Source organism: Scylla paramamosain, chromosome 30 (assembly GCF_035594125.1).
Source record: "Scylla paramamosain isolate STU-SP2022 chromosome 30, ASM3559412v1, whole genome shotgun sequence".
Lineage (NCBI taxonomy): Eukaryota > Metazoa > Arthropoda > Malacostraca > Decapoda > Portunidae > Scylla > Scylla paramamosain.
This window is the reverse complement of record NC_087180.1, coordinates 1,924,188-1,941,070: the sequence shown is the minus strand read 5'-3', so window position 1 is coordinate 1,941,070 and position 16,883 is coordinate 1,924,188. Positions and strand designations below refer to the sequence as shown.

Genomic DNA, 16,883 nt, shown 5'->3' with positions numbered 1-16,883 from the left:
TATGTTTGTGAAGAAGGCTGGTTTTATAGATTCCCTTTTAACTATTTTTCTTCAAATTATTTTACTAGTGATATAGTATTGGGCGAAACTTTGTCCTTGCACCGGCAGAACCTGGAGGCAAGTGAGGAAGACATCTTAACGAACAACGCTGGGTCTTGGGGCTTGGGTCAGAGGGGTCAGTGTCTTAGACACGTAACGAACAAAGCGAGAGGCACTTTTCTGACTCAGTGGAATCAATATCTTCTCACTTTAGATTCATTATTTGAAATACCATCCCTCTCACTTTTTTGCACTTATTTTTGGGGGTTCATCCTATTTCGTTTTCTATAGCTTACTTGCATATTTATTTATTTATTTTTTTTTTTTTGCCACACCATGCTTTTGTTTTTAATATTAATACTTTTACCTGTAATCACTCTTGTTTTTTAAAGCTTTGCAGCAGTGCCATATGATCGCAGGAACTAAATTAAATTAATTTAATCTTCTTTTAAAGCCTCCAATTGACTCGACGCCAACAACCTGATTACTGAGTCTATTCCAGTCATCTACCTCCCCATTCGAAAACCAAGACATGTAATGTGTGTGGCTGAAAGGGAAAATTTTCCTGCTACGAGTTGAACTTTGTCGTTGTCTCTGTCCTCGCTGTCTATTCTAATGTAATGGAGGAAGCTGAACAGAAGAAAAGGGAATAGCAGCCAGTAGTATTTATTTGTCACCCGTCGACATGACACTTATTATAGATAGTTCGCAACAACTGAGGCATCTTTAGCAGTCACTGAACCATTTGTAAGGTTTGGGTTCAGGGACGTGGCGAGGGATGTGACACATGTAATGATTGGAAGACAACACGTGCAGTGTGTAGGTGAATGGTAAGCCTTCACAATACACAAATGCGAAATAGTGATGGCGTTTGCTTGAAATGCCATCCTATCACCCTGCCCTGCAGTAAAGAGACAGCGTTAATTTGCTTGAACGCTGAGTGGAAGAGGATTTTCAAAGAAAGACCTCAAAACTGACCCAATGGAGTCACTGTTATATGTAGTAAGCTGCATGGAAGTCCATTGTTTCTTATTCCCTGTCGTGTAGCCCAGGTGGAAGCAGTTTAATTGTTCAGCTACATATAGTGGCAGATCCACGCAATGACGGGAGGCGGCGGCACAAGGGTCACCTCCTCGAGTTTGCCCATTCACTGCTTGACAGTTAATACTCTTTTACTGCCACGGTCGTCTTTTATTGACAACCCGCCCCATTATTCTCGATCGACACTGAACTACGCAACACAAAGATTAACTCCACGAGTTTGCCATTCTCTGCTTGACAATTAAACCTTTTGCTGCTATGGTCGTCTTTTGTTAACATTCAGATCGCTGTGATAAATCGTTTAGGTTTACATAAGAAAAAAATATGAGGTAATTTCATCTTTGCTAAGCTTCAAGAGTACTTTTTTACGAGAATGTAGACCAAGAAAACTCTCCGTGACTAACTTTCATGGCTAGAGATATAGGAGAGCATTGTCAGGATTCAGAAGAGCATTCAAGAAACTCTGCCTGACAACCGACGGACGAAAATTAGGACAAGTAAGTCAAGAAAAAAAAAATCTTAATTCTTAAAGTTGTAAATGATCATGGGAAAGATGGCAGCAAATACATAAAACTAATTGATTGCAACAGCAGATTGTAAAGTTAGGAATAAAACAAAGAGAATAAGGATAAGCAAAGGAAGGAAGAGCTTATTAACGGCCCTGTATATACTAGCAATGTTAACAGATGTCCAGGGGAAGAGTTAGGCCGTGGTCGTAACCAAGGCTAATACAATACCTTGGTCATAACTTACCTGGGATCCAATCGTTATCTTCAATTACTGGAGTGAAAAACCTCGAGGACGCTGCTGGTATTTATTTCATGAGATAGCGGCGCTTTTGACTTCCACTGATTTCATGAAAGCGACCAGGTTATTTGTACAACAGTCGTAAGCCACTGCTGCATTCCCGACCTGTTTTAATAGTAGAATATCTTGTTAGTTTTTATGCCCAGCAGTTTTTAATTTCTCTCTCTCTCTCTCTCTCTCTCTCTCTCTCTCTCTCTCTCTCTCTCTCTCTCTGCGTGTGTAATTCAGAGTACAGGAATAAATCATAATATTTTCTAGAGGAATATACAGTGTTCTCTATCAAATACATGATGCAGACAGAAAAAAAAAATAATCGAAGCTTCACGAGGCTTTCCTCAAGATCTCGTTTGCAGCGCGCCGCCGTTCAGCAGAACGCCACTCTAGTTTCGCTAGGGACAATACCTGAGCGGTCTGATGCTCTGTGTATGCATAAATGTGTATGTATAAATAAATTAATTAATAGAATAAAATAAATAGAATAAAATAAGTATTGTTTTTCGTCAGCGAATGTACATTTCCAGCCTGCTAAATGAACGATGGTGAAGCTGTTTCGAGTCTGCTTTGATTACTGTAAGATTCATCACGGAGGTTCTACTACGTCAGGCAGTGCGGCGGTGGGCAGAGTGGCAGGAGGCTGTACAATGCGAGTGCCGGTGATGGTGTTTTTCCGCGATATTTATGTGTTGTAATAGAGCACATTTCCTTGATTCGTGACGTTTGTGTACTATAGTGTGCGTTGAGGAGACTCGTGAATCAGCTTGGATTGTACGGCGGAGAGGTGGTGTTGACGTGATGGTTGTGAAGCGATGGTGATGGCAGGCTGCTCTTCATGAGGGCAGCAGGCGCTGCGTCACCCTGGTCACAGCTGTGGGAAGGAAGCCTTGAGGAACAATAACTACGGATGCTGTAAGTGTTCGGAATATTTTCCTTTTTCTGTTTGTTTATGTGAGGAAAACTGACACGAATGTAAAGGAAATAGTACACTCAACAGCCGAGGTTATTTTCATAGCGTCAGTTGGCGACATTTGGCATCTCCTGTTTCGTACTGTTTTGGCTGGTCCTGTTAGGGATTACCATAGCTGATAAGCCTTATACGCGCTTGTCTTCTGCTGCTTCCTCAGTCACAACCATTACAGACGTGCCTTCTTTCACTGCTTCTCGAGTCCTCCTCTCATTCTCCTGCCGGGTAGATCCATCTCCAGCATCCTCCTTCCCACACACTCCTTTCTCCTCATGACTGATCCAGATCACCCGAAGTCTCGCATCTTTAGCTTTGTCCCAAAACTGAAGTAGTAAATGCGTCCTGCTTCTTATGCATTCGTTAATCAAGTTTCGTCACTCCTAAACAAAGTCGGAGCATCCAAAATCGAACCTCTTATATTATTTATTTTTGTTAGTTAATTGAATGACGGGCATATCAAGTACACGACATCACTTATCCGAGAAAAATTGCTTCATCTGTCAGAATGAGCCAAGTATGATTCTGAAACCTCTCTATCTCTGCTTACTGTATATTTCGTGCCCTTCGCTGCAAGTCATGTTGCCTCGCTCACCGCCTCTCGCGTGGACAGTGTTCATTTGTAATGTAACCTACGAGGATGTCAGTCAGGTGCATAAATAGACTGATGGACCGTTTTTTGTTCCGGGAAAGATCATGTTACTCTTCTTTTTATCAGAGCAAAATTCATATTCAAATTGCGTTCCACTTCCAATTATCATTTTAACTGGCTTTCCCTGCCCCTCCCTTCCCGTCCCTTCCCTTCCCGTCTCCATTTTCTTCTCTCTGCTTCCCACTCCTCTAGTTCCTTCTTATTATACTAAATTTACTAATCGTTGGTTTCCTCCTCTTCTTCCTTCCCCTAGTCACCATCGTCGACCTCCTCCTGCTACTCCTCCTCCGCTCTATCAGTTTCTTTCTTTACGCTCTCCATTGCCGCCTCTTGTAATAACTCGAGCTGATGTCTACGTGTCATTTTTTTTCTTTTTCTTTTTTAAGGTGCGTATCAGCAAGGTGGTCTTAAGTTGTGATTGATTTTTCTGTGTTGAGCCCTAAGTCGACACTGAAAGATCGCCGCTTTTCTTTAATGATGTCAGAATATTACGGTCTCTCTCTCTCTCTCTCTCTCTCTCTCTCTCTCTCTCTCTCTCTCTCCTGTGTGAGTTTCAGATAATTTTAACTTTTTATCTTTTTTCGACGTGTGGTTGGAGATTCTAAGGAAAATAATGAGTCTATTGCAAATGCTTAATATTTATTTACAAAACAATACAACATATGAGTGATGAGGTAAGCTACAACTTCACGATAATCAATTATATTCGGAAGCTTGTGAATCCCTCCTGAAGAACTCCGGGATTGTAGCACACCGCCTCGCTATGGACGCCACAGTATACACGTTACATAGGAAGTGAACATAAGAACATAAGAAATAAGGAAAGCTGCAAGAAGCGACGTGGCAGTCCCTGTATGAAACACACCTACCTATTTCCATCTGCTATCCCCATCCATAAACTTGTCTAATCTTCTCTTAAAGCTCTCTAGTGTCCTAGCACTAACTAGATGATTACTGAGTCCGTTCCACTCATCTACCACTCTATTTGAGAACCAATTTTTTTCCTATCTCCTTCCTAAACCTAAATTTTTCAGGCTTGAACCCGTTATTTCTTGTTCTACCCTGGTTGCTGATCCTAAGAATTTTGCTTACATCTCCCTTGTTATAACCCTTATACCACTTAAAGACTTCTATCAGGTCCCCTCTTAACCTACGTATCTCCAAAGAATGTAAATTTAACAGCTTCAACCTCGCCTCGTAAGGAATACTCCTCATCCCCTGTATCCTTTTAGTCATTCTCCTCTGTACTGATTCTAATAGACCTATATCTTTCCTGTAATGTGGGGACCAGAACTGCACCGCGTAGTCTAGATGAGGTCTGACCAGCGCCAAGTATAACTTTAATATTACTTCCGGCCTTCTACTTTTAACACTCCTAAAAATGAATCCTAGTACCCTATTTGCCTTGTTTCTGGCTTCTATGCATTGTTTCCCTAGACGGAGTTCAGAGTTAACTATAACTCCAATATAAATCTTTCTCGTACCCTGTACCTACCAGAGTTTGGTTGTCTAATGTGTACCTATTGTGTGGGTTTCCTCTACCTACGCTAAGCACGTTGCATTTATTGATATTAAATTGCATTTGCCATCTATCCTTCCATTCATTCATTCTATCTAGTGTGGTGTCATTCTGTCTAAGTGTGGTGGTTCTTGTTTCAGTGCATTCTGTAAGAAGACGCGCAAGATTTTAAGGTCAGCAGATATCCCTTTCCGACTATTGGTAAATGAATGACGGTGTAAATGTTTCGGGTCTGCTTCAATTACATGCGGGACGGTAGACAGCGAAGGCGGTCGAGCAGTGAAGTGGTGTGGAGAGCATCACGAGGCGGTAAGTGGTTGTGCAGTGTTCTCGCCTTGTAATAGAGTACGTTTTTGCGTGTTGCGTTTATTCGTGTGTAGAGCGTGTGATGAGATGGTGTGTGTCAGCCGGAGCGGATGGCGGTGAGGTGGTGACAGGCAGCAGTGTTACCGAGTCATGAGGTTATGGCTGAGGAGGCGGTGTAAAAATAGTTATCCGTTATTCCGTTCTGAGTTTTGTGGTGAGGAGCGAGCTGAAGTGGGAAGCTTTGTTTGTAAGTGTTGAAGTATCTTTGACGTTCTCTTTTCTGATATAGTGGATTGTAATTCCTACGTGTCTCTTGTCGGCATGTGTCAATTAGCAGCGGTCAGCAGTCAATGAGGCATCTTTAACAATCAGCGAGGCATCTCTCAACAAAAAATTTATACGTTTTAAGGTTTGGGTTTAGGTGCGTCAATGGAATGACTGGAAGGTAACAAGGGCAATCTCTCGAATAACGGGTAAACAGTAAGCCTTCCCAGCACTCAGCTGCCGAAGCTGTGTTGTGAAACCTTCACAATACAGGTCGCTCCAATTTGCTTTAATACTCTGACTGAAAGAGGATTTCCCGTATATACATTTCCCTCTTTGTACTGATCGGCTCACCACGCCCAGCTGGAAGCATTTTATTTATTCAACCATGTAATGTAACAAATCCAAGGCCACTTTGACTAAGCATTTGACTTGCAGCTATTCCCTGACCTTAAAATGACCTGAGGGAACCTTGAAATAATATCTTTAAAAGACAAAACCCACAAGAAAGGGAGTAGTGGAGTAGTTCAAATCATTAAGAAACTACAGTTTTATTTGTGTTGGATAAAACTGGCACTCATTCTTGGACTTATTAAACCCTGCTGGGATCGGCAGCTCCAGTATTTTGTCGCCAAAACTTGTCTTGTGCATCCCCTTCCTCTAGGCCAAGTGTCTTGTGCATCCCCTTCCTCTAGGCCCAGTCTCTTGTGCATCCCCTTCCTGTAGGCCCAGTGTCTTGCGCATCCCCTTCCTGTAGGCCCAGTGTCTTGTGCATCCCCTTCCTCTAGGCCCAGTGTCTTGACCATCTCCTTCCTCTAGGCCTAGTATCTTGACCATCCCCATCCTCTAGGCCCAGTGTCTTGTGCATTAGTAGGAGGAGGCAATAGACACCTGCCGAAACGATAATTACTCCCAGTGAGGTCTAAAGCACTGTTCAGGGGGTGCTGTGAACTTATCATTAAACCCAGCTGTGACCTCACTGAACGTTTCCCTTTGTGTCTCACAACACAAGGCGGCAGTCACAGCCTGCCCTCTAAAGACAACTCTCTTCCTCCACACAAAACTACAAGCACCTAATTACACACACTCCCTTCACTCAAAAATTTTAAAATCATCATGGCGACTCCTACACCAGCCTCGGAGTCCCCATCTGGGGAGGGGACCATAAATGTTCCCAGGTCGGACTGCCTTTCTGTCGACGACCCTAAGTGTCTTGACACCTCCCCTCAAGTTTTTCTTCATTAACTTCTGCAACATTCGCGGTCTAAGATCTAATTTTCAATCTGTAGAACACCACATCTCCTCTTATAAACCTCATCTTCTTTTCCTCACTGAAACTCAGGAGTCTGAGGCAACTGACAGTAGCCCCTTTTCTGTTCCCTCCTACTTTCTCTATCCTCATTTTCGATCCAAAGCTGGATGTTGCGTTTGTGCGCGCAATGACTTAACCTGCTCTCGTGCCGACGCTCTTGAATCTTCCGAGTTTTCCACCATCTGGCTACGACTACAGAGTCACTCTCATACTAAATTTATATGTGCTGTATACCTCTCACCTAACTCCTCTGACTATAAGAAATTCTTTGACTACTGAACTTCCAAAGTGGAGCACATTCTGACCCTCTTCCATTTTGCAGAGATCTCCATTCTTGGAGACTTCAATGTTCACCATCAGCTTCGGCTTTCCTCTCCCTTCACTGACCATCCTGGTGAACTAGCCTACAGCTTTGCTATCCTCCATGACCTAGAGCAATTGGTGCAACACCCTACTCGTATTCCTGACCGTCTTGGAGATACGCCCAATATTCTTGAACTTTTCCTGACCTCTAATCCTTCTGCTTATGCTGTCACCCTTTCTTCTTCGTTGGGCTCCTCCGATCACAATCTCATATCTTTATCTTTCCCTATCGCTCCAATCCCTCCTCAGGATCCCCCTAAGCGAAGGTGCCTCTGGCGTTTTGCCTCTGCTAGTTGGGGGGACCTGAGGAGGTATTTTGCTGCTTTTCCTTTGAATGACTACTGCTTCCATGTCAGAGACCCGTCTTTGTGTGCTGAGCGCATAACAGAGGTGATAGTGTATGGCATGGAGGCATACATTCCTCACTCTTTTTTTCGTCCTAAGCCTTCTAAACCTTGGTTTAACACAGCTTGTTCTCGTGCTATACGTGATACAGAGGTGGCCCACAAAAGGTACTTAAGCCTTCCATCACCAGAATCTCATGCACTTTATATTTCTGCCCGGAACCATGCCAAGTTTGTTCTCCAACTAGCCAAAAACTCCTTCATTAACAGAAAATGTCAAAACCTTTCAAGATCTAACTCCCCTCGTGACTTCTGGCATCTAGCCAAAAATATCTCCAATAACTTTGCTTCTTCTTTCCCTCCTCTATTTCATCCAGATGGCACCACTGCTATCACATCTATTTCTAAATCTGAACTCTTCGCTCAAACCTTTGCTAAAAATTCTACCTTGGACGATTCTGGGCTTGTTCCTCCCTCTCCTCCACCCTCAGACTACTTCTTGCCACCTATTAAAATTCTTCGCAATGATGTTTTATATGCCCTCGCTGGCCTAAACCCTCGGAAGGCTTATGGACCTGATGGGGTCCCTCCTATTGTTCTTCGAAACTGTGCCTCCGTGCTTGCACCTTGCCTAGTCAAACTCTTTGAGCTCTGTCTGTCAACATCTACCTTTCCTTCTTGCTGGAAGTTTGCCTACATTCAACCTGTTCCTAAAAAGGGTGACCGTTATAATCCCTCAAACTACCGTCCTATTGCTTTAATTTCCTGCTTATCTAAAGTTTTTTGAATCTATCCTCAACAGGAAGATTCTTAAACATCTATCACTTCACAACCTTCTATCTGATCGCCAGTATGGGTTCCGTCAAGGCCGCTCTACTGGTGATCTTCTGGCTTTCCTTACTGAGACTTGGTCATCCTCTTTTAGAGATTTTGGTGAAACTTTTGCTGTTGCCTTGGACATATCAAAAGCTTTTGATAGAGTCTGGCACAAAGCTTTGATTTCCAAACTACCCTCCTACGGTTTCTATCCTTCTCTCTAACTTCATTTCAAGTTTTCTTTTTGACCGTTCTATTGCTGCTGTGGTAGACGGTCACTGTTCTTCTCCTAAATCTATTAACAGTGGTGATCCTCAGGGTTCTGTCCTGCCACCCACTCTCTTCTTATTATTCATTAATGATCTTCTAAGCCAAACTTCTTGTCCTATCCACTCCTACGCTGATGATACCACCCTGCACTTTTCCACGTCTTTTCATAGACGTCCAACCCTTCAGTAGGTAAACATATCACGCAGGGAAGCCACAGAGCGCTTGACTTCTGATCTTTCTAAAATTTCTGATTGGGGCAGGGCAAACTTGGTATTGTTCAATGCCTCAAAAACTAAATTCCTCCATCTATCAACTCGACACAACCTTCCAGACAACTATCCCCTCTTCTTCAGTGACACTCAACTGTCCCCCTCTTCTACACTGAACATCCTCGGTCTGTCCTTTACTTATAATTTGAACTGGAAACTTCACATCTCATCTCTAGCTAAAACAGCTTCTGTGAAGTTAGGTGTTCTGAGAAGTCTCCGCCAGTTTTTCTCACTGCCCCCCCCCCCCCAGCTGCTAACTCTGTACAAGGGCCTTATCCGTCCATGTATGGAGTATGCTTCACATGTCTGGGGGGTTCCACTCATACTGCTCTTCTAGACAGGGTGGAATCAAAAGCTTTTCGTCTCATCAGCTCCTCTCCTCTAACTGACTGTCTTCAGCCTCTCTCTCCCCGCTGCAATGTTGCATCTCTAGCTGTCTTCTACCGCTATTTTCATGCTAACTGCTTTTCTGATCTTGCTAACTGCATGCCTCCCCTCCTCCCTCAGCCTCGTTGCACAAGACTTTCTTCTTTCTCTCACCCCTGTTCTGTCTAGCTCGCTAACGCAAGAGTTAACCAGTATTCTCAATCATTCATCCCTTTCTCTGGTAAACTCTGGAACTCCCTGCCTGCTTCTGTATTTCCACCTTCCTATGACTTGAATTCCTTCAAGAGGGAGGTTTCAAGACACCTATTCATCAATTTTTGACCACTGCTTTGACCCCTTTATGGGAGTGGCATTTCAGTGGGCATAATTTTTTATTGGATTTTTGTTGCCCTTGGCCAGTGTCCTTCCTATATAAAAAAAAAAATCCCCTTTCTCTAGGCCTAGTGTCTTGTGCATCCCCTTCCTGTAGGCCCAGTGTCTTGTGCATCCCCTTCCTGTAGGCCCAGTGTCTTGTGCATCCCTTTCCTCTAGGCCCAGTGTGTTGACCATCCCTTTCCTCTAGGCCCAGTGTCTTGACCATCTCTTTCCTCTAAGCCCAGGTGTCTCTTGTCTCTCTGGGTTCCATCACCCCACTTAAGCCTTTGTCTTCCCCTCGTTGTTCTCCCCTTCCCCTGGCTCCTCCACGCCACCTTTACAGGCTCATCATACTTTTCCATCCTGTCCACATGTTCATACCACATCAGACTCACACTGTCACCCTTCAAGCGCATATTAATCAGTATAATCAATAAGCGAGGCTCTGTCTTCTCCAACTTTAAGTTATTGATGTCTAACGCCACTTGCAAAGAAAAAAAAAGTAAGGGAATTGAGGAGAACGGCTTTGCACTTTCCTGTACATATGGACTAAAGATTAATGACAAAATTTCATCCATAGAGCTCAGTAATTTCCAGGTGGGATTTTTTGAGTTTTATAATACACCTTCATAAACTTGTTCAAATAGTGTATGTGTCATTAAAAGCCAAAGAGGTAAAGATTTCATGACCTTATTAAACCTAAACCTTTCCTGACACATTCTTTTCAATGAGTCACCCAAGTTGCAGCCAAGGTGGAGAGAAAGTTGTACAGACAAACGCAGGTTCTCCCCGTCTTGAGGAGTAAGTAACGTCAGCTCTGTTGGGAAGAGTGTGTGGGGCACGAGAGAAGAGAGCGGATCGTAAAAGAGAGCGTGGTGCTGATGGAAGAGAGAGCGGGAGGCTGTCGTGTCTGACATAAAGATGAGGATGAGGAATCATAATTTTTTTCTCTGGTCCTTTCCATCGGGATCGACGGGACTAAGTGTGTGTGTGTGTGTGTGTGTGTGTGTGTGTGTGTGTGTGGCGGCTTGTCTGGGCCATCATATGTGGGACTGTCGAGCTGTGGTATATAGATAGGCTGATTTTTTTTTCTTTTCAAATGGAAATGCACTTGTACCACACTCGTCGCTTAACGAAAAAAAAACGGAGCTCGACGGACGGATATGGTCCGGGTCATGTTCCAAAGACCCTGGTCGGGCACACTGACACCGGTTAGCCCGCCTGCCAGCCGGCTGCTCGCAGCTTCTTTGAGCCAACCTGTACCTCTACACTTATATGACGTTATTAATTACCTTAAACCTAATCGTGTCTCTCCCTGTTAACCTTCTCTATCCCTTGGTCGCTACAGGGTTATTTCGACGAGTTTTCCCATTTTTTGCTTCAGTTAAATCTTTTAATATACAGAGCACCGTTAACATTCAGAGCGCCGTAAAAATATAATCTGCATGGACACAGGAAAAAGGAGGTAATGGAAGGTTAATTCTGCATTTTTTAGGCTACGAAACTATTTAAGAGACCAGTATAAAATGTTTAGAAAGGAGACCAATATAAAATGCTTAGAAAGTTGAAGGTGATAATGGAAAAAAACGTTTAGCAGTTAATGTGTCAAGCCTTGATGATCGCTGCGCCACCTGAGCCCTATCGTTGCTCTTGGTGAAATATTAGCGCCAAAAAGCACGAGGTCATTGCTGGTATTTATTTCCTGCGATAGCACGCGTTTTAACTCACTTGTCTCACGAACGCCAGCAGGCAATTTTGTCCAGCAGTCGTAAGCCACAATTGGTGTACTCCACGCTCCTTTAGTGTGGGAATATTGTGCTCATTTTCATGTCCCGTGAAGATTTGAAGTGTTTGTCTGTGTCTGTCTGTGTCTGCGTTTGTCTCTTTTCTTTCTCTCTCTCTCTCTCTCTCTCTCTCTCTCTCTCTCTCTCTCTCTCTCTCTCTCTCTCTCTCTCTCTCTCTCTCTCTCTCTCTCTCTCTCATTGTCTTTCACACTCGGTAGGTTTCCCTCACACCTCTTCACACACATACACACTCACACACACACACACACACACACACACACACACAGATCCGCAACCTCCGCGTTTCTTTGACGCGGAGGCGGATTTTTTGTTATCTGAAAATGCAGGTGAGGATGTTGAAGCGGATCTTTTGTTGTTGTTCGAAGACACGGATGCGGATATTCATACGGACAGCATTTTCACTCCGGATGCGCCGCGGAGGTGGGTATCCGATACACACACTATTATATATATACAGTGAGTCTGTCTTTCATCATGAGAACCAGCAGATATTGTGCATCACGCCAGTAAGCCACCGCTGCAGCACTCCCGCATTACTGTGACGTATGAATATTGTGAGTGCGTTTTGATATGAACAATTTCCTTATTTTTCTTTCGGACGTGTGATGCGGTATTCAACAAATGAGAATGTATTTTATGTTCAATAGTTTTAAGAGAACATACTAGAAAGACGATGGGTTGAATGGCGGTGTTACAATGAAAAAAAAAAAAACATTTGAAGCTTCGTGAACTTTTCCTCAAGGACTCGGGGCTTGCATCTCCACTCTTCGCCAGCAACGCCGCGCTGCACGAGGCGTGGGAAGTGTGGTGGCTTCCCTTTGTGTAAAGTAAGAACTCGCATTAGATTTCTAGACCGACAGATGTAATTTGTTGCTGACTGTTGGGAAATGAAAGATCGTGACTGTTTAGAGTTTGCTTTGAATGTATCGAGACCAGTTGAGAGTTTGGAACACGTGAGAGGCCCAACAGTGTGACGTGGGCAGAAATGCAGAAATGCAGTGTTGAGCGGCGCAATTTCCATGATACCTTTGTGACCTCACCCCTCTAATGGACAGTGCTCTGAAGCAAAAGTCAAGCAGAAGTTCGGCTTACGCTGTTATGGTAACAATTATTAAACATGCAACCATCGTTCGGCCTCGGGTTGCTTTGCTGTAATGAGCACTCGTATATATTGCTGCTAAGAAAATGTGCGGTAAGATTGTGTTGCTGGAGTGACCGGCGGCAAGGTGAAGGCAGAGCGATAGCCAGGCACCTTGTGGTGGTGGTGATGCGGTGCCCATCAGGCTGGTTAACCGCTACTCGGTTCTGACTCCCACGGGGAAGAGGGACGAATATCCTCGGAAGTCTTGAAATGACCATGATTTTTCTTTCAGTATAATGGTGATTGACATATGAGAAGAGAAATGGTATACCCAGCATCCCTAGCTATTCCATTTTATTATTACGAGAATCCAGGAAAGCTCAACAAGGGAAAATCATATTCTCTCATCCCCACTGATCAAGCATGGTTTAACAATGTAGCTAAACAGAACATAAACTTAAAAATAATGAAATTGCTTAACAAGTAAACAGGAAAAATTTTTTGCATTGATTTTACTATGTCATATTGATTTTTTTTTTTGTTTACATATTTATTTATTTATTTTTGTCAGAAGTACTTCTCACATTTCAATTAGATTCGGAGTAAATATATAAGGAAACAGGTTGGTTGAGCAAAAAAAAAAAAAAATGGAAACCACCCACATTGAGCCGTAATCCACGAAATCTGAAATTGAGCCGCTAGCACGCAGTTAATATGGTGCTCATTATAATAAGCAATTTTGAAAAAGGCCACTGCAGCAAACATTCGAGTGATGGTGATGGTGGTGCACGCCTCGGTTACCGCCAACAGGCAGCTTGTATCAGAGGTTAACAGCGATTGAGGCACACACACACACACACACACACACACACACACACACACACACACACACACACACACACACACACACACACACTAAATCAATATTTGGGAACTGGGACCTTTTGGGAGTAGCATTTTAAGTGGGCTTCTTATCTGTAGTCTTTTATTTGCCCTTGGTCAGATCCATCCTTACATAAAAAAAATCTAAGAAGAACGCTGAGGGCATATTAGAGTCGCTGTTATGTCCTGCCCTCAGTCTCAGCAAACCAGTATCCAAAGTCACGAAATCGCTACAATAGAATAATTCCAGGAACACGTTACAACTTTAATCGTCTCCCCATGTTAGTTAAAGAAAGCCAAACAGAGAGGGCCCGAGTGTACGCGCAGGGGAACCTTACAGTATTTACACAGCGGAATGGAACAGAAGGAGCAGTGGAGTGGCGGGAGAGGACCAAAAGTACTGCAGCGACGCGAGCTCCTCCACGTAACATGAGCGTTTCTTGTTGAGAGAGAGAGAGAGAGAGAGAGAGAGAGAGAGAGAGAGAGAGAGAGAGAGAGAGAGAGTTAGTGTGTGTGTGTGTGTGTGTGTGCATGTAGTCAATCTTTCAGTTTGTTGTTGCGTGTTTGGTTTGGTGGGCGGATGTGTCTGTCTGACTGTCTGTCTTGGGTGGGTGGATGAATGAGTACCTGCCTGTCTGTCTTGTCTGGTGTAAGTTTGTAGGTGCAGAGAAATGTGGTCAGCGTAAACAGGTTGCTACTCTTCTACGTTACCTCAAAGATAGGAACATAAAAGTAAACATAAAACCTTTTTCCACACATTACCTACATAGGCCTCAGGTAGGCGGCTATATCATACTTTATTCAGAGATACTGCGTGACTAAAATACCCATTACTCTTTCTATTCATGAATCACACAACTCGCGCTGGAAAAAGAGAAATCTGGTTAATGTATCTCGCCGAGTTTCAAAATTAAGAGGAATTGTATTTGTTGCTCATTTATGAAGGTGGTGGAGGGTAGTGGTGTGAGACAGACCACTCTTAGTGTTAATCAGTGCGTTTGTGGGAGATACTACTTAACTCTTTGCCTGTGATATACAACAATTCACGACACTAAAAGCAATGTACGGAATTTTTTTAAGCATCCAGAAAAAAAGAATGGGAAAATAGAATAAATTTAGCAATTTCTAGACCAGTATAATGTTTGAAGATGAAAAAGAAATGTCCAAGAGTATTTGATAACTGAGGAATGATGCGTCGAATAGCAGCGAAAGGATTAATGTGAAGGGCATGTCATATATAATAAACACGCTATTTCATCATAAACTGGCACACCTCTTATCTGTATTCCTTCTGCAGTCACAAGTTTAAGTCACCTACTGCTGCTACACTTGGTTATAATCGAAGATGGATTATTCGAGGGATATTTAACTTTAATCAACTTGACAAACGTAAAATCCGCACTACTCCAGAAATCTGAACCGCGAACCCCACGACCGCCGCTGGGAACTCGACCGCCCACCGCCTTCTGCAGCGTGACTAAAGGGTGCCTCATTCCCTTGTGACACGCTGCGTTCGTATCTCTAACCCCACCTCTCTCTCTCTCTCTCTCTCTCTCTCTCTCTCTCTCGTCAGTATTATGAAACGTTTTACTCTCACCGTAACAATTTTTAAAGCCACTGAGATGATTAGCCGGGTTCCAAGTGTGTTTCTCTTGTTATTAAATTAGAAATCTTGTTAATCTGTCACTATGACCATAAAAACTACCTTAGAACGTTTTAAAAGTAGTGAAGGTGCGGCGCAGAAGTGTTTCAGAATATTCTCTCTCTCTCTCTCTCTCTCTCTCTCTCTCTCTCTCTCTCTCTCTCTCTCTCTCTCTCTCTCTCTCTCTCTCTCTCTCTCTCTCTCTCTCTCTCTCTCTCTCTCTCTCTAAAAAAAAAAAAAAAAAAGAATAGCATGACAATTATATTTCACAGACGATTGCAAGGAGCAACGAACCCTGAACTGCCAAAATATGATGCTGGAGATCTCAAGCGAAGATGTAGAGAATCTGTAACATTGCATTTGTAAGGAGCCCTCTGATAAAAACTTGCCCGACTACGACATGACAGAAGGAGACTTTTACTTTAAAGAGAGAGAGGGCATAACGAGGAGCAGAAGAGAAGAGATACTTTTGAAGGAACGAAACCTTTGAAGAAACTCTGAAAAAAAATAGAGATATGCTTCTCGCACATACAGATTTCGAGAACTGTTCGTTGGACTGAGAGGTATTCCAGTAACGAGCGTGTGAGTACGAAAGTAAAGCGGGGAATATGAAAAAAAAAAAAAAAGCAAGAGAAAGTAAGACTATAGAAAAAATAAATGTCAGCAATAACGAGCGTTTCGATTACGAGATAGGAGTGAGAATAATGCAAATTAAGATTATACCAGGATTATATCATATTTCCACATTAGATACCAAAAGTGTTCTCATTGTTATTTTATTGTTTATTATTATTATTATTATTATTATTATTATTATTATTATTATTATTATTATTGTTATTATTATTATTATTATTATTATTATTATTATTATTATCATTTTTATTATCATTATTATTATTATTTACTTTACATATTAAATCAAATGAGTTAATGAAGATGATAATAGTAATGATTTTAAGTAATACTAATTAACAAAGGTAGGAAAATCTGATACTAGAAATAATGAGCCATTTTATTCTTTACAGTGTAATGATTATTAATTTTCCTCTTAAAAAAATTGTCATGGAAGAAATATATATGTAATTTTCTTGAGAGTGACAGTGATCACTTGTTCACATGGGTTGTTAGTAGGTTTTGTTTAATAACAAAGGTAGAATAGGAGAGGGAGTATATTGTAAACTACCTGACTTAGCACACTGCAGTAAGGTCACGTGTCACCAGGCCGGGGTGTGAGGGAGCGCTCTCTCTTCATCTAGGAACTGCCGTCAGCTAGGATTGAACTCACAACCTTTTGGAATAGCTAGGGTCCTCCAGTGAGACAGCAGAACAATAAAAGAAGAAAAATATCAAGTGAGACAGCAAAACAGTAAAAGATAAAAAGATATCAAGTGAGACAGCAAAACAGTAAAAGAAAAAAAAATGTATTATACATGGAAGAAATTAAATGTAGTAAACGTAGGTAACGGGAGGGGGACGTGTGTGTGTGTGTGTGTGTGTGTGTGTGTTGGCGCGCCGAGCAACTGCGAGACAAACACGACACAAGGAGCCGCGTGAAGCTGCTTGGTCCCTCGGCAAACACAGTGTTGGTGCAGACAGTCACGAGGTGATCTGTGACTGGTATTTTTGCTTCACTTGCCTCGTGTAAGTGTTTCCCTGTCCACACCAACAAAGCTGAAGTTAGATGCCACTTTTTATTTTATTTTTATTTATTTATTTATTTATTTAGTTATTTATTTATTTATTTAATACTATTACTTTTTCATTTCTAT

The 16,883-nt window shown here is 42.5% G+C and overlaps 1 long non-coding RNA gene across 1 annotated transcript in view; it reads left to right on the top strand.

Annotated features, from left to right (window-relative positions):
- Positions 1 to 2,501: 2,501 nt before the first annotated feature.
- Positions 2,502 to 16,883, top strand: part of LOC135116048 (uncharacterized) — a 152,224-nt gene continuing 137,842 nt past the window's right edge. The window contains exon 1 of the long non-coding RNA XR_010276149.1: positions 2,502 to 2,793. This is a non-coding gene — a long non-coding RNA (uncharacterized LOC135116048). The remainder of the gene's footprint in view (positions 2,794 to 16,883) is intronic.